Raw genomic sequence first — 22,760 nt, 5'->3', positions numbered from 1 at the left:
CAGAAAGAGGGAGCAGCACCCAAGATAGGAAGAACTCACCCCATGGTCCTAAAAGACTGGGGAAATTCCCAAAGAGAAAAGGCAGTTGGTATTAAAATGAGCACTGATATTATCCATAGAGTGCTGGGATCACTTATGGATATTGGAAAGGGAGTTTGTCCTGCAGAAACTCAGAATTTGTCTCCTGACTCTGTATTCAGGGCAAGGGACTGCACTGACTCAGCAGGGATGGACATGGCCAGTCCCTGGTGAGGGGAAATTCCTCCTGTCCCAAGGCTGGGTCCAGCATCCAGAAAAAAACAGTTCTGTGGGCTCCTGTATAGAAAAGGGGGAAAAAAAAAGGTGACATTTTGGTGAAGTGAGGCAGCAGGTGAGACAGAACAATTGTCTTTCTCACCTCTGAACTTCCTCAATGCCACATTATCCTGTGACAAACATGGATGGGGTGCTGAGGGGGGCTGAAAAGCCACACAAATTTTCCTCCTGCTTCCAAATGAAGGAGAGAGAGAGACCTGAGAGGCACATGTGCATGTCTGGGGTGGAACTGGGAGGGGAGGGAGCAGAGACCCTCCTCCTGCAGACCTGTGGCATGTGCATCTTCCTCCCCGCCCTGCCTCTCCCTCTCCCTCTCCCACTCCTGCCGAGGTGCCTTTGAGAGCTGCTGCTGTGGCAGGTGAGTCAGTGTGACAGCTCAGGCACGGGGCAGCCCCCTCAGCTGCTGAAATGCCAGCCAATCTCCCAGCAGGCTCAGAGCCCACTATTATAAATGCATTATTTTCCTCCCTCCCCTCTCCTTCAGCTGGCGTGGTGAGTCAGTAATCAAGGTTCCTTTGTCATTTCGTGGGGTTGTGGGGGAGCTGCTGGTGGGCACAAGGTGTGTGGGGCAGGTTTAGCTGCATCCTCACATGGATCTTCCTCCTGCCCCTTCCTCGGCTGAGAAAGCCCCACCAGCTGCAGGAAAAGGGACAAAAAAAGGGTGAAAAAGGAGGGGGGAGACAGCCCCACTCTGAATTTCAGCATTCTCCGCTCTGATTCTCTTAAACAGAGACCAAGATCCTTCCCCGTTAATGACAATTGTTCAGCAAATTCCAGGCATGGTTTTAAAAGGGAATTTCAAAATCCCAGCAGCTCTAATTCCAAAGTTCTGGCAGAACTTGGAGGAGCTGGTGGGCAAGAGCACAAGGACAGCCCCTTTGTTTGGCATCTCTCTGCTGGTGTGGAAAACAGGACAGCAGCAGGGAAGGTTGGGAGGGAAGGAGGGGAGGGAAGGGGAGGACAAGGCAGGGGGTGCAGGAGGGGCTGAATTTTCACATCTGGCTCAGGAAAGTGAGTCCTGAGGAGAGGGGAGAGAGAGGGGGAGGCTGCTAAGGGGAAGGGAGCAGCCCAAAATGTGGTGGGGGCAGAAAATCAGCCAGTTCCCACTGTGGGATCCCTCAGACATCTGGGCAGGAGCTTTTCCCTGGCATGGCACAACTGCAGTGATGGATTGGAGCAAAGGGCAGGGCAGCCCTGAGCGGCCAAAGCTCAAGGGGAGGGCAAGAGCTGAGTAATTGCACTGAAAATGCATCCCTGGGCCACCCCAAGCTGAGCAGAGCTCAGAGACCTCCTGAGCAAGAGCTGGGGTGATGGTACCAGGCAGCACAATGTGGATTTTTCCCCTGTGAGTTTGTCCAAACTCTTCTTAAATCCATGCAAGGACCAGCAGCATCATCCAGCCAAGAGCTTCCACAGCTTAGCATGAAAGGGTCTCTCCTGGTGCTTGTGGCAGGCTCCTTGTTTTAGAAGGGAGTTTAAATTATTATTACCTCATTTTAATTATTATTACCTCATTCAGCATCTTTTGGGTTCTCATGTTTCCCCTCAACCATCAATCATTTTTCCAAGCCATCCCTTAACACACCATGAGGGCCTTCCTTACACTGCAAGACACCACACAACAACTGAAGCATCAGGGATGTTTGCTGTGGCCTTGAGGTTTTTGTGGTGCCCACGGGGTGGGGAAGCTGGCAGAGACCTTCCTTGGGTGCTGAATCCTGCACAAGGCCAATCTCTCCACAGGAATCAGCACAGGAAAACTGCAGAGAGGGAGCTGAGTAGATGGGATGAAGTCAGAGAAGGTATGGAATGAAAACACCACTGCTCCCAAAATCCTATTAATGCTCCTTCTGTACCAGCTCCACCTTCAAGCGTTAATTCCCACCATTTTCCCAGTGTGTGTGCACGTGGCTTTCTGTGAAAATCCGTGGTTTTATGGAAAAGGGGACCAGTGGTTGTCCAGGGCTCTCAGGAAACTTCCAGTTTGTGACTTTACATCTGGCTTCAATTGCTGCCTGCCGAGCCAAAGGCACGGCATTCCCTCCATGGATGTGAGCACAGGCGGGATCCCCTTTCCCTCTGCCTCTCCTTTTGCAGAATTTGTGGTTTTCTGCTGGATCAGGGAGTGGAGCAGTCGTTGTGTGTGACCACAGTGCCAGAGCTGACTCGTGGGAGGCTGTGTGCAGGCGTCACCAGGGATGCCAGAGGAAGTGGCACTGTCCCTTTTGGTGGCAACACGAATCGGTCTTTGATTTTCTTTATCTGGCAGCAGCTGCACCTTTTGAAGGGGTAAAGGATGATACTGCAAACCCAAACCTGTTTGATCAGTGAAATCCCCGGGATTTGTCTCTCTTGATTGACCCAGGGTATGATCAAAGCTTTCCTTTCAGTTGTGAGTGTCCAAAATACCTCTCTGATTGTACCTCTCAGACCTGGGCTCCTTATTATCTAATAAAAGCTGACATGCAACAGCCACTTCTCTGCATGAGACTCTCCTCCAGCTTCCTGTGTTTGTCAAGAGTTACCTGAAATTAGCCCAAGAATTCAGCAGCTGTTTCAGAGAGGAATGGGATGTAAAACAAATCTCAGTTTTACCAGTCTCAGATGGATTTCCTGGGAAGCTGAGTCTGAAAATGTTGAATAAATGTTCAAGGCTGGTGGATGGGGCCTTAAGAAACTTGGTCTAGTGGAAGGTGTCCCTGCTCATGGCAGGGGTGGAACTGGATGGTTTTTAAGGTCCCTTCAAACCCAAACCATTGTCTGATTTTATGATGTTGATAGCAAGAAGAAAAATATGTCTAGAGAGGAGAGAAGTGGACCTGCTGTACCAGCACAGACTACCCAGAACAGTGACCACAGGAGCAGCTCAGAAGGAAGAAGGGGACCATAAAATTGTGTTGCTTTTGCTGGAAGGTAAGAGGTCTTCAACTCTTTTCCAGAAGGAAAATTGCACTTCAATATTTCCCAGCACTGAAAAGAGTATTTTTTATTGGAGCATATTTTTTGTTAATTGTGCATTGATTCGCTTTTTATTCCAGAGAAAAGAAATTAAGACACAATTGATAGTCTGCTTGCTTTACTAACTTCTCTAACTGCTAAATTGCCCAGGGCAGGAGGAAGGTGCTGATGGAACATTCTCTTTTTATATACCTGGAGAACAGGTGGGGTTTTTTTCATCTTCTATAAAATAGTTCTAACATCTAACCTCATTTGTTGATGGCAACAGGCTGGTTGAATTATGCTGAATACATCCCTGGGGCACCTGGTGGTTGCCAGTGACACCATGACAAAGGCAGAATCAGAATCTGAGTGACACATCTCAGGGGTGGACCTGCATTGATTTCTCTACAGTTTGTTCCCTCAATTAATTGTCTCTTTTCAGACCTACTGTGTGTATTTTTCCTCTGCTCAGATGCACCCACCTGAATTTCTTTCTTTGTTATTTTGCTGCAAGTTTCTCTGTGTGTTACTAAAATGTGGCCATAAATGTGCTATGGAATTGGGTACTTTTGTTGGATGTAGGACTGGGGGAATGCACCCTGCAGCAAAGCTTCTCCAAGGGTCACAGGAAGGTTTTCAGGCCAACTCTTCCAGGACACAAAAGCTGTTAAACTTCCAGGATGTTTGTTGCTGTTTTCCTAATTTATATCATTGAACGAAATGTGATTAATTGCATTATGCTTTGTGCCACTTGAAAATACTCAGAGATAATTCCTTCCCGAGAGAACTGCCATCTCAGACAAGATGAACACACACGGAGGCAAGGGTGGGGAGCTTATTATCCTTTTAGTGATGAGGATTTGAGGGATTTTTTTTTGGTAGAAAAGCTCAGCATCTTTCAGGAGTGACTCAGCCCAGCTTAAATCTGAGTCATTTCTCATGTCCATGCCTCTCTGTGGAACACAGAAGAAAGGACAATGTGGTTCCTCACATGGACATCTCCAGATGGATCTTTAAAGGTTTTATCCTTAATATTTGTGTGCCATATTTCAGGTGAAAACACGTCTGAAGTTTTCTCCAGGCATCTCCACGTGTCTTTGGGGATTTGAACACCATCAAATCTCTCTTCTGAGCCACCAACCCACTCCTGAGAAGAGCAGAGAGACACCTCAAAACCTGGTAACAAGAGAATGAGGGTTGGAAGCCGATGTGTAACTGATTTCGAGCATTTTACCACACTGAACAGTTAAAAATTTTAAACATTATTCCTTTTATTTTTTTTCCCTCCTTTGGCTGGAATCATCATTTGTGTGCATTCATCCACATAACACCCTTAACAGAGCAGCTGAGCTTTTTATAGAGATCAATAAAACTTAAAAGGTGGAACAACTCTGATTTTTTCGAGCCCTTTATAAAAGGTTTGCCCAGAGCTGGGGTTGCTGACCCCTTGGGGGTGATGGTTAGGAGAACAAAAATTCAGGCAAAGATAAAGGGCAAGTGAATATGGCTCAGAAAAGGGGATTGTGGAACTTCTAATGCAAGAAAATGCTACAAATGTTCAAGTCACTGGAAAGGTCAGAGCTACAAGTTGCATAAACACAGGGGTAAGTCAGGCTGGTAATGAGCAAGGGCATAAATTGATGTATTTTTGTCCAGGGAGGAGAATAAAAGGAAGGGGAGAATACTTGGCAAAGCAGCTGAGAGGTAGATCCAGAGTTGTACAATAAAGAGTGTGCATGAGTTGACAGTGAGGCTTCATTTCCTGATGTACAGGCATCCACTTCCTCCAGGCACTGAATTAGTGAGGGGAGAAAGGTTCCTGGGAGCCTTGATGTGTTCAGCAAAATCAGGAGCTGGGACCATGTTTGCAGGGGTCCCAGGATGAGGGAAGAGACAAGAAAGTTGACTCCATGTTCAGAAGGCTTGGTTTATTATTTTATGATATCTATTATATGAAAAACTATACTAAAAGAATAGAAGGAAGGGTTTCATCAGACGGCTTAGCTAAGAATAGAAAAGGAATGAATAACAAAGGTTCAGACTGACCAAAACAGTCTGAGACAGCTGGACTGTGATTGGCCATTAATTAGAAACAACCAGATGGGATCAATCACAGATCCACCTGTTGCATTCCACAGCAGCAGATAATCATTGTTTACATTTTGTTCCTGAGGCCTCTCAGCTTCTCAGGAGGAAAAATCCTAAGGAAAAGATTTTTCATAAAACATGTTGGTGACAAGGAACCAACCTGGTTTCCATTCTGAGAATCCCAGAATGTTTTTTTTTTGGACAGAACCCTTAAGATCATCCAGTTCCACCTCCCTACCGTGGGCAGGGACACCTTCCACTAGACCTGGTTGCTCCAAGCCCCATCCAACCTCAAACCCCAGCCCCATGTCCCTGTACCAGCCCCATGAGGACTGTGGCTGCCCCTTTGCTCACCAGCTTTCTGCTGAGCTATTTCCAGCTGTATTTTGGGAGCCTTTTCCTATTTATTCATTTCCCCTGGTGGCAGATGCACGCTCACAGCACTCCTGTACCCACTTCTGTGGAGTAGCTCAGAAATTCCATGTCTGCCTGTGGCCAGAAGGTGCTGTGTGAAAATTAGAGCTGTGATTAGCTAAATGACATTTGATACCATACCAGTGAAATCAGATTTGAGTCAGGCCCCATAAGCCTGCCCAGAAAATCACATTGACCTCGGCACAAAAGTCACATCCATCCATCCTCTCCATATTTTTATGCAGAGGAACTCGGGAGTGCACGCCCAGAGCTCCTGGAGCTGAGGAGAAACACAGGTCCTGCCTCCAGACACCCAGACCATGAGTCCTTCCACATTATTACAGGGAAGGTAGTGAAGATAATAGACTTTCCAGAGGGGCAGATGGCAGGAATGTGGCAGCCAGAGCTGCGCAGCTTGATGTTGTGCAGGAAAGCAAGTTTGATTAGGCGAGTTCAACTCATCATTCAGTCCCAGTTCTCAGCAGCACAGGCACTGTTCCTCACCAGATTAAAAATTAATCTGTGTATGGGAAGGAAATGAGAATGAGCTTCAGGACCTCCAGCAAAGGTGAGATGAATCTCAGGCTGTGGTTCAGACTCTTATTTTTGGCTGAAATCCTTTTTGCTTCCACAGTGCAGAGCAGAGCTCTTTGGAATGGAGTTCAGTCTGCTTGGGGCATGGTTTGAGAAGGAAATTCAGATCACACTTGTCTGAGAAGTGTAGACCTGGGTCAGAATTGCAAATGCCAGATCTAAAGTTCAATTTTTCTCAAATCTCAGAGTGCCTGAATTTGAGATTCTTGCTTTCATCTCTTTTAGAGAAAACATGTAAGGCTGAAGCTTCTGCTCCCTTCTGAATTGATGCATATTTGGAAATCTTTCATTTTTTTAGGGTTTTGCAAAAAAATTTGTCCTATCAAAATATTTGATCATAATTTTTACACAACTGACAATGTCCAATAATTTTAAAGCTTCAGTTTTATTTTTTTTATTACTTTTGCTCATGTTGGCAAAAGTAATAGTTCCAAATCTGCTTTGAAACAGGTTCATTTGAAAGTGATAAACATGGTGGATTTTGAAAGGATATGAGGGAAATCCATGTTCTCATAATCCCCTAAGAGATTTCTCTCTGAAACTCTTCTGAGACCACTTTTCATACATTTATTGCTCTTTCATTCTTCCTTCCAAACAGTGAACTGAGTAAGGTAGGTCAACAAAAATGCATCCTCCAAAGAGCTGATGACCAGGACATGTTCTTATTTTAATTCTGGAATGATTTTTTGGTTGTTGTTTGATTGTTTTTAACTTGACCTAGATAACACATCATCTTCTTAGATACCAAATGTCACAGTTACCTGGACACTCACAGAGAAATATAATTACATATTCATATGCCAGATGTAGCCTGCCCACAGAGACTTGCACCAGCATTTGGTCTAATGAAGGAGCAGCTGGATTGAAGGAAGATGCACTATGGAACAGAAGAAATACATAAATTATGAAGCTTTTTCATCAGCTGAAGTCCTGCTGACATCCCACATTCACATTTCACTTGGAACCTGGAAGCTGGTTCTTCTTCTCCAACTTCACTGAAGGCAATATCTGATTTTCTCCCAGCTCTGTCATTCCTTTCCTTTCCTACTTATAGCCAGTCCCCCAAAGGTGTTTCCAGAGAATAACACTTCATTCTGACTCATAGGCCCCCAAAGTTACAAGGCAAGAGAAAAAAAAAAAATTTAATACTACTCTTCGACTTTTCCTCTGACACTTATTCTTTGCAATTGTACTTTAAAAAACTTCTATTGGTTCTGATTACCATCCTCAGGACTATTCTGAAGCTCTCCAGACTCTGATCTCTGTTCAGAATTCCAGATGAAATGCTTTTTGTAGCATTTCTTGGGCAGTGACTTGCCCAGGGATGGTTCAGATCGTTGCTTGCTTACGTTTTGTGCTACAGGTAACAAAATAAAACACTCAGCAGCTTCCCTCAGATCCTACTGACAGTGCAGTGTCCCTCAGGGCAAATTGTGCTTTCCCAAAATCTTTAAAGCCTTCTCCTGAATATTTTGATGAGAAAAAAAAAGGCAAAGGTGAGCAGGCTGCCTGTTGCACAAACAAAGGGGATGCTGGTGTCCCTCTAGCCAAGGCAAATGTTTCAAATTTGAGTGGCCTCAAGTTGTCCTGGTGTGTTGAGCATTCCCCATGAGCAGTGGGGAATGGGTTGAGCTGGGTCTGCCTCTGTAGTTTTTACAGTCCCATCATTATGGGACCTGAGTAACCATCCCATAAATCCCATAAATCCCATAAATCCCATAAATCCCATGAATCAATAGCAAAAGTCTGGTCCTTGTGGCCCAGACATGTCCTACATGGTTGGAGACACTTCCCTGAAACAATTCCCTGATGATCCCAGGAAATCCTGCAGGCAATGGAGCAACAGAGCAGTCCTGCATCCCTAAGAGATATTTTTTCTTGAGTGTGTTGGACCCTCTGGGTTACCAAAGCAGAAGACCAGATTCTTTGTTTCCTTGTTTCCTTTTTAGTTTGTTTGGGTTTATTTTTTAATTTTGGTTTTTTGGTGGGTTTTTTTAGGCTTCTATAGGATGCTGCAGAAAAAAAATATTTGAATATTAACCTTATCCTCACTACAAAAACTCCACAATTCCTTGGCTTAATTGGCATCTAACACAATTTCTGGTAAACCACGATGTGTCCTTTCCCTCAGAAAGGAAAAAAAAGGAAAAGAAAAAATCTCTATCAGAGTTGTTAGTGCTGTTTTATACAACCCTAAGGATCAGCTGGGAAGGGTTGCCACAGACTCAAGTGCTAATGACTGGATCATCTGCTGCACTGAAGGAAAAGTGGGTTGATTTTTTTTTTTAAGGAAGAACAACCCTCTAGGCTGCCAGACATTGAATTGATCTGTTCTGGTCTGGGAAATTGTCTGTTTTCCCTCCTGATGATGAAACCCTCACAGCAGCTCTTTCACTTCAATTAATTCTGATATAAAATGCTGACTCTCTGAATGGATAAAGTTGACACTCCAATGGCCAAGATAGCAAAGGTGGAAGTTTTCCACTTTTTTTTAGCATGTGGGAACAGGTTTGAGCCTGGTGTGTTTCTCCATGGGAGTGTGTGCACAAGACTCTTCTTCAGATTCACATACAGATAAAAAGTGTTGCTCACCTGAGGATGAAAAGATCTAATTTTGTGCAAATATCAAGGTCCAGCTTGACTAGTCAAAAAGAAAGATATTTCTAGTCTTTAATACTGTGTTATGTGTTAATATCTGACTCTCTTCAGTGAGGTCAAGTCCTGAAGAATAGACACCTAAATTATTAAGAGATACATGTTTCTAGGCAAGGATAAAATGTCTTTTACCTTCTTCCAGCATCACTTTTCATGATTTCTGCTAGAAGTTTCTGATCTACATGGAAGGACTTAACTCCCTTTAGTGTCTCTTCAAGTTTTTATGTTACTTGAGCTTTGCAGTTTTACCATTCACTCAGTCTTCAGTGAGTGCCTTTACACCCTTTGAGCTAAATAAATTAAACTTGTGTTGCTGTTTTGACTGGGAAAAGAGTGGTTACTGATGGCAAAAATTGAGCTCAGCCTGTGGAAAATTTAGCAGTGCTTCCTTTCACATAAGCACCTCTGCAAGGCTTTAGGAAGTGTTTCAATTTAATCTTGACACCCTCTGGGGTTTTGCACCTGTCAGAAAGGTGTGAGGTTATGAAAGCAGGGAAAGATCCAGTACAGAAAGTTCATTTGTGCTTGCCCTTCCCAGCAGCATCTCTGAGAGGGAGTGGGCCAAGCAGAAGAAACTTGTATTTTGTACCGGTATTAAATGGGTCATCAACCTGTCAATATGAATATTCATAAGAAAATTTCCGAAGTGAGTGTTTGGGGACATCAGGGAAAATAAAGCCACTCCATTTTCCAAATGGACTAAGTATTGCCCACTTTTAAAAATATACTTTGATGAAGCATTAATTGATTATTGAATTACGACTCCTCTATTCCAACCTGGACCCAGGATTAGCTCAGAGATGAGGGCAGACAAATGAATCTCCCATGAGTGTTTGTGAACAAACAGCTCCTGATGGGTTGATTTCTCTGTGTCATCAACATCAACCATCTCAAATAGTTCACCCACCTGCAGGTCCCTGGTCTGGCATCATTCCCACTGACTGGAAAAGGAACCCACACAACCCACATGTTTTAAAAGGAAAAAAAGGAAGATATAGGGAATTACAGTCTTGTCAGTCTCACTTCTTTTTCTGGCAAGACCATGGAGCAAATCCTCCTGGAAACTACGCTTTAAGAAACAAGGAGGTGATTGGTGACTGCAAAAGTGGCTTCACGTGGCTTTGAGATGAAGGGGGGAAAGTTTAGGGTAGATAGTAGGAAAAAATTGTTCACTCAGAGGGTGAGGAGGCCCTGGAACGGGGTGTCCAGAGAAGCTGTGGCTGCCCCATCCCTGGAAGTGTCCAAGGCCAGGTTGGATGGGGCTTGGAGTGAGCTGGGACAGTGGAAGGTGTCCCTGCCCAAGGCATGGGAGTTGGAACTAGATGGTCTTGAAGGTCCCTTCCACCCCAAATAATTCTATGACTTGTGATTACACCTCTTGACAGTACATTACTTTTTTACAAAACATTAAAAAAAATAAAACCACACAAAAACTCCTGCAAAAACAAACAGAAAAATTTAAAAACCCAACTAAAACAAAACAAAATGAAACAAACAAGCAACCAACCAAACAATACCAAAAACAAAACAGAAGAAAACAAGACAAAACAAAACAAAAAACCCAAAACAAAACAAAACAAAAAAAACCCAACCCAAACCACCAACAGTCAGAATGCACACAGAACAGGGCAATAGCAAATAGCTTCATTCTTCAGTCTGAAGAAGAATCAGGTCACATCCCCACCCTCTCCCATGAGCTCAGAACGTGCCCACAGATTTAAGGGGAAGGCTGGTGGCAATTGATGGCAACCTCAAGCAAAGCAGCTGAATTTCCTGGAGGTGGAGGAACTCCATCTTTTCCAGGATTTTCTTGCCTGGCTCCTGTCCCTCACTGTTCCCCTGGTGCTGGTGGCCCTAGGGAGGATCTCCAAGCTTCTTTTCAGGCCAAGCAGCAGAATCAAGCAATGTTGAGTACAGAGATGATTGTCTTGGAGCTCATAGGACAAGTCCAGCTGTTATAGCACTGATGTTACTGCACGTTTTACAATTTTCACCATGGCACAAGGAGGGAAGAATCCATGGCTCCTGATGGAACCTCCCTCTCTCAGCAGATTACTTGGAAGCCTTCTCCTAGATTGACTACTGCCCTGCTGAAGAAAGTTTTTCATATCTAGTGATTTTTTTTTTTTTTTATTGCAGCTTGAGTTTCTTTTCTCTTTTAGACCTCCTGGGAGGTTCCTGCTGCTCTCAGCCATTTCTGGTGGAAATACTGACATCCAAGGAGCCTTGTCAGTGCTGGGGATGGACAGGAACGGAGAGAGACTGCAGGTGGGATTAGAAAAACATCTCAGCAGAGATGTACTCTGTGTAGGATGTAGGACTTTACTGAGTTCTGGAACATAAGGAGGAAAAAATATCCTCTTTCCTCTAGCCCAGAGATTCCCAAGCTGTGGGAGTTTCGGCACACCTACCTCTGAGAACCTTCCCCAAGCAGCTGTCTACAGAAATTAGTGCCTGCAGAAAACTGCAAGGAGGAATATCTTGAGCATGGTGGCACCAGATTGTCTCATGACTTCCCTGCGCTCTGTCGTTGGTTTTTATCCATCTGTTGTTTCTTCTCCCATCTTTCATCTAAAGAAAAGGACTTCTCAACATGTCCAAGGAATTTAGACCTTCCTGTAGGGAAGAGATAAAAGCAAAGTGTAATGAGAGGCAAAAAACAGGAGTTGAAGTTGTTGTCAGTCTGAGATGTTATTGGAAAAAGAACCAGGTGAATTCATCCTCTCCCCCATTTCTGTTACCAGGGCTTTGGCTCTTGCTCCATCACATGCTGGATCACACTGCTGATTTTCTCTGATTTTCTCTAATTTTGCTAAAATATTGAAAAATAGACCCTACCTTTAACACTTGAATTTCTTGAGCTGCCTGATCAGCACTCCACGCTGGAATGTGTTAGTGAGTGAGCAGCAGAGTGGGAAATTCCTGCATCAGGGTTTTTCTAAGGAGTTCAGTCACTCTTGGTGTCGTGTTCCTAACACAACAAAGCATTCTTGTCTTTGGGAACACAAGCATTTGTGCACCTCAGCATAGGTGAAGATTGACTGATGATATTAATAATGTCAAATTATACTCCTCTCTTCTCTAATACTCTCAGGTTATTTTACAGATAATAAGGATGAGACAGACAGGTGCAATGAGTCTTAGGATATTTTAATTTCATCTGATTCTTTGCTTCTACCGTATTTTATTGTTTCCAGGAGGAGATACTTGAGAAATGTAGACTTATGACACTAAATTAGCCTTGGTGGCAATTCCTAGGAGAGTTCAGGAAATTGTTTTGACATGTCGAGAAGGAAAAAAGGTGACCTCCACACTTGTGTCCCCTGAGAAATTAAAAAAATAATCTGGTTATCATTTCAAGGCAATCAGCCCTCTGTGGTGTTGTCCTATTTTTTTTTTTTTTTTTTTTTTGTTTCTTGTTCAATCCCAGTCTTTGATCAACCAAAACCCTGGATGATTTCCAGCTCAGGGCTGACAGGGGATAACATAGTGTTGGATCAGAGACTACAAAGCCCTCATGGGACTTTGGACTATGGATTATGCAGACATGTCAGGGTCATGTCCATACAGTCCATTAATCAGCTCCTGCTTTTGGTTCTTCTCTGGAGGAGCTTGACACCTGAATTCCTGTTTGGCAGCCATAGAAGAAAAAACAAGAACTGATAAGGTCTTAGAAACTTGACTTCTGCTCCCCCAGAAGACCAGCAATAAGACTGTACAAAGAAAAAAATTCTTTCTCTTGCTCTCCCTACCAGAAATATGGAAAAGTATGAAATTTGTAGCTTCTAAAGCTGTCCTGGAAAAAACTTTCTGTAGTAGAATCACAAAGTCACAGAATATTTTGAGTTGGAAGGGATCTTAAAGCTCATCTAGTACCAAACCCCTGCCATGGGCAGGGACACCTTCCATTTTTCCAGGTTGCTCCAAGCCCATCCAACCTGTTCTTGAACACTTCCAGGGATGGGAAAGCCACAGCACCTCTGGACTATCTGTGCCAGGGCCTCCTCAGCCTCAGAGTAAAGAATTTTTTCCTAATATCTCATGTTCCACCTTTGTAGACCTGGTGGAACTCCAGGTTGTATCCAACGTGCTGTGGATCTATGGGAGAACACTTTGCCACCAGACATGGCAAGGAATTGATGCTCAGCCTCTTCAGCAGCCTCTGCTTCTCATATCAGGTAAAAAGGACTGGCTTTGAAATTCTTTCAGTTTGTAATGTGAAAGACGCAGGAAGTAAGGGTCAGGATTTCGTGAGTATTTAAAAATATCTTGGCAGGCTTTTGAATGAGCAAAACCAGTTTGTTTTCTCTAAGTGTAGCGAAAGGGAATGGGAGCTAAACAATAACCTGATTTTCTGTGTTCCTACTTATATCTTGAAGCCTTGGTTTTCAGAGGCACTCAGGTCCAGGAATAGCATCGTGCAGGGGGAAGTAAGGCACTGGGACATTGCAGTGAGAGCACTGGCTGTTCCTGCAGGAGATGGTGTTGATTTTGGTGCAGAAATCAGAAGTGAACCAAGACAAGAAATTCGTCAGAGAAGGATGCAAGCAATCTCCATCTTTCTTTCCCCTAACTCAATAAGAAAGCTGAGGAAAAAAAAAAAAATCAAATGAGTTAAATATTTAAAGGTGAATTGCCCCCCCTCCTACTCCGCCCCGGAATTTCCAGAGTACGTAGCTGTGGAGGTTTTACTTTTGCTACCTGTCCAGCTAATTAATACCTGCCAGTTTACTTTTCCCACTCTTGCTATTTTTGGACTGCTATTTTATTGGGAAAAAATAAAAAAGAGACAAAAGAGAAAGAGAGAGAGAAGAGGCTAAAAGAAAAAAAAAGTTGGATTTCATCTCCTCTGATGAAAAGAATATATGTCTGATGTTAATTCACATATTGAATCTCTTTCAAGCTTCCCCACATTTTTTCTCCTCATTTAAAGATTTTTATGCTTTTTAAGCCATGTAATGTGCAATGAGGATTCCATTCATTTTCTCCATAGCAACATGTTTGCATTGGTTCCTTTTCCTCCTAGGTGCTCTTGTCGCTGAAGGAAGCCTGTCAGTGACCAGATTGATGAAGTGCCTTTGTAGGCACTGTTAAATCCAGGGATGCAGCTATTAACTAATGTTTGCAGTAAATTGCAGATGCAAACAGGTCCTTGGGACAAAGTGACAAAGCAAATTCCTAAAAAAATTAGTGACAAGGGGAGTTTTTCAAGTTCTTTTTTTAAAGTCAGGATGTGCTCTGTCTTGCTAGGCTGAGTTGGAGCCAGATGCTTTTCCTTGTAGGCATCCTGACAGATTACAAGGAGGGTGGAAGCATCACTGCAAGGCACTGGAGCTCATCAACATATTGCTGACAGCAGTGCTTGGGTCCCTCTCCATCTTCCCAACTGATCATCTGTAAACAAACAATAATAATCCAGGGTTGAGTTCACAGTCTTGATTTATAGGCGTGAACTTAGAATTCATCACTGGTGGAGTTTATATTTTTCTGCTCAAGGAGGAGTAGCCAAAGCTGTGAAAGAACAATTAATATTGATATATCTGGATGTGCTGACAGAAATAAACCCCAGCACCCAGCCAAGCCATATGTGACCCTGGAGTAAATCACAGGAACAAGCAAACAAGAAGCTCAGACGAGAGGATTGCTGGTGTGCCAGCCCCTGTCAGGCTGGTGAGCTTGGTGGCAGTCCTGACAGCTCCACAGATGCAAGATAATCCAGGCCATTCGAGTGCTGTGCACAGAAGGGAATCTCTGACCCCAACTCTCTTCCCTCTTCCAGTCAGATGAGTCTTCAACTCATGTTCACCTCCCTGTTGTGATGGTGGACACACAGGAATGACCTAATGTTTTAAGGACCTTGTAGGTCGAGTCAGACATGGATCCTCTTCAGAAGCCAGGCTGGAATCAAGACAGGTCTGGGGCATGCTTCAATTTAATTTCTATGCTTATAACTTGGCTTTCAAAAGCCCAAGAGATCTGTGGTATATAGACCACTTTAGAGCTTTCCCAAAGTTTTTTCCACAGGGATGGACTTCTCATTGTAAGGGGAATTATTGCTTTTTGTAACAGGAATGCCTTGCAGCTGAAACAGAACAAGGATTCCAGTAATCTCGTTACCAGATTGGTAACATCATGGCCAGGCAGTGAAGATTGACTTGTTCTCAGACCTTCAGGATGGTATTCACCTGATTTATCTTTCTGATTTATCTTCAGGGATGGGATTTATCCTAATATTTGTGCATTTCCAGGGGGGAAGTGCCTACTGAATAGATCAACCCAGGGTCTCCTTCTTCTCACAGGAGAGCAAGTCAGTGGCACTGAAGAAGTTCAGGACAAGGTTTGGTTTATTCTGAAGAAGATGCTTCTCTGAGGTTTGATGGATCACATCCCTGCCCTCACTGATGTGTTGACTTATTCTCCAATACTACAGTGGGGCAGTGGAAGAAAATACTAAATATGGACAGCTCAAACTGGAAGGGTGGATCCCAGAAAAGTCAAAAAGTGGAAATGCTTGTAAACAACTCCTCCATATCTTTACCTCGGGGTGTGATCAAACCCATCCCATGATAAATGTGCAAATAAGGTGATCATTGTCCACCTGGTTCAGGATTTAGATGGCCACAGTTTTAGACAACCAGACCAACTGGGCCATGGAAAGTGTACCCTCACATCTCTGTGTGGAAAAATATCTCTAACACTGGCAGTGCTGAATCCTCAATGTCCAGTCTGGGAATATTTTTTATTCCAAAATTTCCTCAATAAGGAAAGTATCCAGCTAGGTTTTTTCAGTATTAAAACTCAACCAGATTATGTAGGATTCATGCTTTGGACTCCATAGACGATTTTAATCACTGTGACTTTGCAAAGATGAAGGACAGCATCCAGGGACCACTGCCCCATGGTTCTAGGCACTGTACTAAAGCCATGCCATCATGATGGAGCTGTCCTCTCCTTTATTTTCCATAAACTGCTTTGGAGAACACAGTGCTCTTTGCCATCATTCATGCATTTCCCTGTCCTGGACAAAAATGAAATGTAAAAAAAAAAAACCAAACCACTCCATTCTTATTATTACAGGGCTTTTTTAAATGTTCCTATTCCCTCAGCAGGAGCTGAAGCCCGAATTTATTGACTTCCTGTTGGCCTGAAAACTCCATGTGGTTATTACCACTTTGCACCAGATTTCTGGCACTGACCTTGATGGGAAAACTCCTTAACCCACTTACTTAATCCCCCAAGTCATCCTGGAGCCAGAGAGTAACTGTCACTAAAGTGCTTGCCAGGTTTCACAGAGTTTTTAGCTGACCTGTATTTCGACTTGTTACAGGATTTGCCGTGTAAGAAAAACCCAGGGGTGCCACTCCCAATGCTGAGCACACTGAGATGGCTCTGGGGAGTGAGACTGAAATGTGGCCCTGCACCTGATCTACACCTGTAAAAACTGACAGAATTCACAGGGTGAGGGGAGAAAGAAAGGGTAAAGACAGAGAAAAAAGGTAGGTGGGATGTGGGGGGGGAGGATTCAGACTTCTCAGCAATAAATTCACTGTATTTCTGGGCTCTCTCTTACTTTGAGAAGGGCTGAGTTATATTGAGTTATGTTGTCTTCTCATGTGTAGCACGGGGGACACTGAACTCATTCAGTTTAGGAAGCAAGTGGCACATGGAATCAGAGAGTCACCGAATGGTTGAGGTTGGAAGTCACCTATGAAGGTCATCTGGTCCAACCCCCCTGCTGGAGCATGGCCACCTACAGCCAACAGTCCAGGATGATGCCAGACATCTTTTTAAAACCTCCAAAAATGGAAATTTCACAAACTCTCAGGGCTACTTATGCCAGTTCTCAGTCACCCTTAACACAAAAAAAAAAAAAAATGTTTCCTGCTGTTTAGAAGCAAATTCTTGTGTTTCACTTTATGCCCCCTTTTTCAAAAGAGCCTTCTCTCACTCTCCCTTTAAGTATTTATAGACATTAATAAAATCCTCCCAAGTCTGCTCTTCTCCAGGCCAAACAATCTCAGATCTCAGCCTTTTCTCATGGGAGAGATTCTCCAGTCCCTTCATCATCCTCATGGCCTTTGATGGACTCTCTCCAGTGCTCTTGTCTTTCTTTTACTGGGAAGTCTGGAATGGGACACAAATTCCAGGTGTGGCTGCACAGGGCTGGGTAGAGGTCACAGATTCAGGGCATTACAGAGTCACAGAATGGTCTGGCTTGGAAGAGACCTTGAACATCCCTTCCTTCCAACCCCCTGCCACAGGCAGGGACACCTTCCACTACCCCAGGTTGCTCCAAGCCCTGTCCAACCTGACCTTGAACACTTCTGAAGACAGGGCAGCCACAGCTTCTCTGGAGAACCTGTGCCAGTGATTCACCACCCTCTGAATAAAGAACTTATTCCAATATCCCATCCATCCCTGCCCTCTGGCAGTGGGGAGCCTTTCCCTGTGTCCTGTCACCCCACAGCCTTGTCCAAAGTCCCTCTCCTGCTCCCTTGGAAACCCTTTTGGCACTAGAGGTGGCTCTAAGATCTGCCCAGGGTCTTTTCTTCTCCAGGCTGAACAACCCCAGCTCTCTCAGACTGTCCTGATAGTGTAATTTTTAAATTTCTTTAAACATTTTGCCCAAGCTGACATTTTCTCTGGGTGTCATAGCCAGCTCCTCGTTCCTGGTGCAGCAATGAGAGCACCACCAGCTTTGCACTTGCAGTTTGTGACTGCCACTGCTGCTACCTGGCATTTCCATGCTGCCAGGCTCAGCTGAAGTGACAGTGTTGGAAAGACAGTGTAAAAGAGAAAGAAGAAAGCTGACAGCTCCTTAAAAGCCTTTTACAAATAGGACAGCGCTTGACATAATGATGTTCCAAAATCAGTCACTTGGACTTGATCTGCAAGGCTTGCAAAAAGCTGCTTGTTGCCTGGGTTTTGCTGGGAAAGGTGGTTTGATTTGGCTCCTCTGGGTTTAACATCCTGAGTGAAGCTGGGCAGATGCCATCAGTAAAAAACAGCTTCAGCTGGGAGGAAATAGAGCTGAAGAGCAGAGATTTGTCTGAGAGGATCTGGCTGCAGAATTTTCAAATGGACATAAACAGGGATTGAAAAAAACCCACTTTGTTAGACTGAACAGAAGACCACCAGTGAAGAATGTCCTGGTGTCCTTCATTTGTATATTAAGAAAAAAATAAGAATAATTTTGTTATCTCTGAAGGTTCTCTTTGCCTGACCTTGTTCTTTAAATGGCACCAGTTAAATATACAGGGATTTGAGATCTTTCTTCTCAGCACCACTTTGTGACAGAGTACAGGCCAGCTGTCCCATCATTGCACCACCTGAGCATGAAGACTTATTTGACAAGAAAGTCAAATGAATCATCCACTGGGAGTTTCAGCCTTCCTCTGCCCACTGGGATGAGATACTCAGGGAAGAATGAATCCTACACTAAAATGACACCATCACCTGAATTTTGAGACCCCAGACTTCTGCAAAGCATTTGGTGCACACTCTGACCACTGATGCTCCCAAAAAATCAGGTCTTATCAGTAAAGGAGGCGATGCCATCTCCCTGACCCGTGCAGAACAGCCAGCTGGAGCTACCACATAACACAAGTGATGGTGGAGAATCGTGGAATCATTTGGGTTGTAAAGACCTCTGGGATCTGAGTCCAACCCTTCCCCCAGCACTGCCAAGGCCACCACTGACCCGTGTCCCCAAGTGCCACATCTGCACATCTTTTAAATCCCTCCAGAGCTGGGGACTCCATCACTTCGTTGAGCAGCCTGACAACCCTTTGGGTGAAGAAATTTTCCCCAATATCCAATCTAAACCTCCCCTGGTGCAGCTCGAGGCTGTTCCCTCTCGTCCTATCCCCTGTGAGGTGTTCTCACTGTGAGCTGCTCTTAGCTGAACATGTTGATTTTGCTCTGATATAAACCAAGGCTTCTCCCACACCCTGCAGGGATGCTTCCCTCTAGAAAGGCTGAAACTCTCCATCTGTTTTCTCAGCCTTCCCTTCCCTGGACTGCAGAAATGTCTGAACCAGTTGTAGACAGCCAAGAAAGAGTTTCTAGTGATTAACGTGAAGAGGTACTTGGAACTGGACTTTTGCAATGGTTTGGGAAACCCTTTTCATTGCTGTTTTCCAAAACAACTCATCAAGATTTCTTGCTGCAGGGAAGCTTTGGGATCAGTCCAGGCATGGGTGATAGATAGACCAAAATGAGCTGAGGATTGTAGGTAACAGAACTATAAAAAAATGATAAAAACTTTTGAGTAAAAAACCCTCAGACCAGGCACGCTTCCAATTAGGAGATAAGACAGCAGCAGACAGGGTAATTTCCTACTCCTGAGGCCCTGGCACAGGTTTCCCAGAGAAGCTGTGGCTGCCCCAGTCCCTGGAAATGTTCCAGACCAGGCTGGACAGGGCTTGGAACAACCTGGGATAGTGGAAGGTGTCCCTGCCCATGGCAGGGGGTTGGAACTGATTGGTCTCTAAGGTCACTTCCAACCCAAACCAGTCTATTTTTCCATCAAAAAGGGATGCTATAATGTTGACCTGAATCAATTCCTCTAGTCATGTAATGAGAAAGGAAATGGACTCCCAGGGTGCAGCAGGAGAAGCATTAAACCAAGGATGGCTATATGGAATATTCTCAAATAATGGAGGAAATTTCATAAATAATCAGCGCCAAGTAAGGCAGAGCTGCCTTCTGACCTCACAAGAGGACAAAGAGAGGGTCCTGGTTTTGCTCAGGCAGAGATTGGTGGTCTCCTTGGGCTTTGAGTAGCCCTGGATGGAAGAACCTGAATTTATCTGAATCCCCTGTGTCAGCAAGAAGCAATAGGCACCCTCTGCAGGACTCATCTCCCTCCAGGGTCTCTTCCAGAGGGCGGATGAGATCACCCCCTCATTTCTCAGAGTAGCAACTCCTGATTAAAAATTCAACTCTTTTGTGGCCTCCCATCCTCTGCCTGTCAGTGTACAAACACTCCAGCCCTCAGCAGCACTAAATCATCTGTGTGGGAGGGGGCAACGAGGGAAAATCAAACCTTGTGGGGCAGAAGCACATGTGGGCAATGAGGGAAAAATAAAAATACTCCCAGTCTTGCTGACACCTTCACCATCTTGCAGAAACCTCTTCTCCCTCAGGGCTTCAGCCTCCCCACCTGGGAAATACTGAGGTCAATGATTCCTGTACCTTGCCACGCTAAATAAGCACTTCCAAACCCACTCTTGCTTCACTGGCATCAGGAGCTGGGAATGGGAGGCAGGAAAATTGCTGGGAGCTTCAGGCAACTGTCTTCTTCATAGTTGGGGAGCGATTAAACTGCACATTTAATTGCTTTGATATGTATTTGTTTTACATGAATGCAAGACCCAAGCTAATCGAATCGGCTTATTCGCTAACAATGGACCCTAAACTGTACATAAATGACCATTAAATTATTAGCTATCAGAGAGATCTGCAATTGAATTTGGAATGGGAAAGAAAATGAGGGCTTGGAGAGGCAATTATTATTTTTTATTTTTGTATTTTTTTCCTTTTTTTTTTATTTCTTTAGAGCAGCCTTATTATCTATACAGGAGCCTTGCTCAGGAAACAAGTGTTCCTGTTGGAAAATCAATAGCAGAGCTGCTGTGATAGCAGCAGAAACCTGTTGAGTTTCAATTAGTGCTTGGGAGAGGTTGATCCTCTTCCCTGAGCCTGCCACTTGCTAACACCAGGGAAAATTTGGGGCTTATTTATTGTTTGTAGAAATTTGAACTCTCAGCAGCGAGAATTTGGGGCAGCAATTATTGCTATCATGATCTGCAGTTAACCCCATCTTTCATTTTGTTCTTTTTTTTCTTGGACTCCTGAAGAAGCCTGAAGATTTTACAGTGTTTTGTGAGAAATGCATCAGTAAGGAGATGAGGGCTGCAGTCTGCTGCTCTCACAATTCCAGTTCTTTCTCTACTGCACCTCAACAGAACACTGAATGATTTTTTTTTTTTTTTTGGTTTGTGCTCAGATTTTGAAATTAAATATTTATACAGCACCTGAAACACAGATAACTTGATGTGTGATGGAAAGCTGGTTTCTACAGTCAAAACACAAAGTATCCTGAGATGCTGCCTTGAGTTTTGGTCACCTTTCATTTGGCCATGTCCACCTAACCTGCTTTCCCAGGCTCAGCTGAAGCTGGAAAGGTCCAGCAGGAAAATCAAAGTGGGAATCCGCATTTGTGGATTATTTGATGAGACCACACAGCAAACAGAAAAGGAGGAAGGAAGGTAACAACCCTCAGGAGGACACAAAGTCAGCCAGGTGTATCCCAGGCATTATTTTGTAGGACATTAATGTGAAGTCTTCTTTTCTTGCCTCCTTGACAAACTCTGCCAGTTTTCCAAGGATGAAGACCCTTCAGGATACCAGATTATCCCACATCCTTTGTGTTCTCTCACAGACTGACCCCTGATCCTAATGCTCACTGCTGACACCCTCACCTGATCCACCTTACAGCTCTTTTCTCTCCACAGTTTTATACTCAGCCTGCTTTTTTCCTTCCATCCCTGAAGATTTCTTCTCACAGGTCAACCTTTCAGCTGTGAGCAGGTGCTCCTGGCCCTCCTGTGCTATGGACAATGTCCCCATTTGTCCCTTTGGCCAACGTTGCTTTGCAAAATTCGTGGGCAGTCAGGGCAGCCCTTATGAAGAGATGGAAACCCTGCTCTCACGTGCTTTACTCAGTAGAAAATAGGAGGATCTTGCACTTGCAGCAGGAATATACCTTTGCTTTAATCAGCAAAGTCACACACAGGTAAGAACAGACTCACTGCGAGAGTTGCTGTGTTTTCAGGTGTCTTGGAGCTTTCAGGAAGAAATGAACCCAAAGCAGAAAAAAGAGACACTCTATAAGGGGGGACAGGATCCATGTCCCCTCCCTGGCTTGGTGCTGGCTGCAGGCAGGGGCTGGGTCTCAGCTGGTTTGAGATCAACACAGAGCTCAGCTCTTCTTGATGGTGACCCAAGCCTGGTGGGTGGAACGCTCAGGCTTCACAAGAGGTCAACTTCTCCATCTCTTCTCAGCTTGGAGAAGAGAAGCATCTGGGGACAACCCCTTGTGACCTTTCAGTACTTAATGTGGGCTTATAAAAAAGAGGGAGAGTGACATTTTACACAGTCAGACAGTGAAAGGACAGTGGGGAATTGCTTTAAACTAAAGGAGGGTTTTAGATCACATATTAGGAAGAAATTCTTTACTCAGAGGGTGGTGAGGCCTGGCACAGGTTGCCCAGAGAAGCTGTGGATGTCCCATCCCTGGAAGTGTCCAAGGCCAGCCTGGATGGAGCTTGGAGCAGCCTGGGATAGTGGAAGGTGTCCCTGCCCATGGCAGGAGGTTGGAACTCAATGATCCTTAAGGTCCCTCCCAACCCAAACCATTCCATGATTCTTTCTATTGATTTACAAGGGCTTCTGCTGAGCAACTTTCAGGAGATTTTTAGGGACTCCAAGTTCAGTAAAGAATTCCAGGGTTGGCAGCTTGTTCAAAACTTTGCACTTCTTTATACATAAGAAAAATCAAAGCTTCCTCTCCCTGTCATGTGTTAGCTCTTGGTGGATTGACATGAAAGTTCCCGATCCTCCAGTGCCCCATCAGAACAGATGTTTGGGAGAAGGGAGTATCAATATCATTTCACAGGAAGTTTATCAGTGGAGTTCTGACAAGATTAATTTCCTACTTCAGACAGTGATTCGTCTATTAGGAGGTTCTT

This window comes from Fringilla coelebs (genome assembly GCF_963513975.1).
Source record: "Fringilla coelebs genome assembly, chromosome: 1".
Lineage (NCBI taxonomy): Eukaryota > Metazoa > Chordata > Aves > Passeriformes > Fringillidae > Fringilla > Fringilla coelebs.
This window is presented reverse-complemented; position numbering follows the sequence as displayed.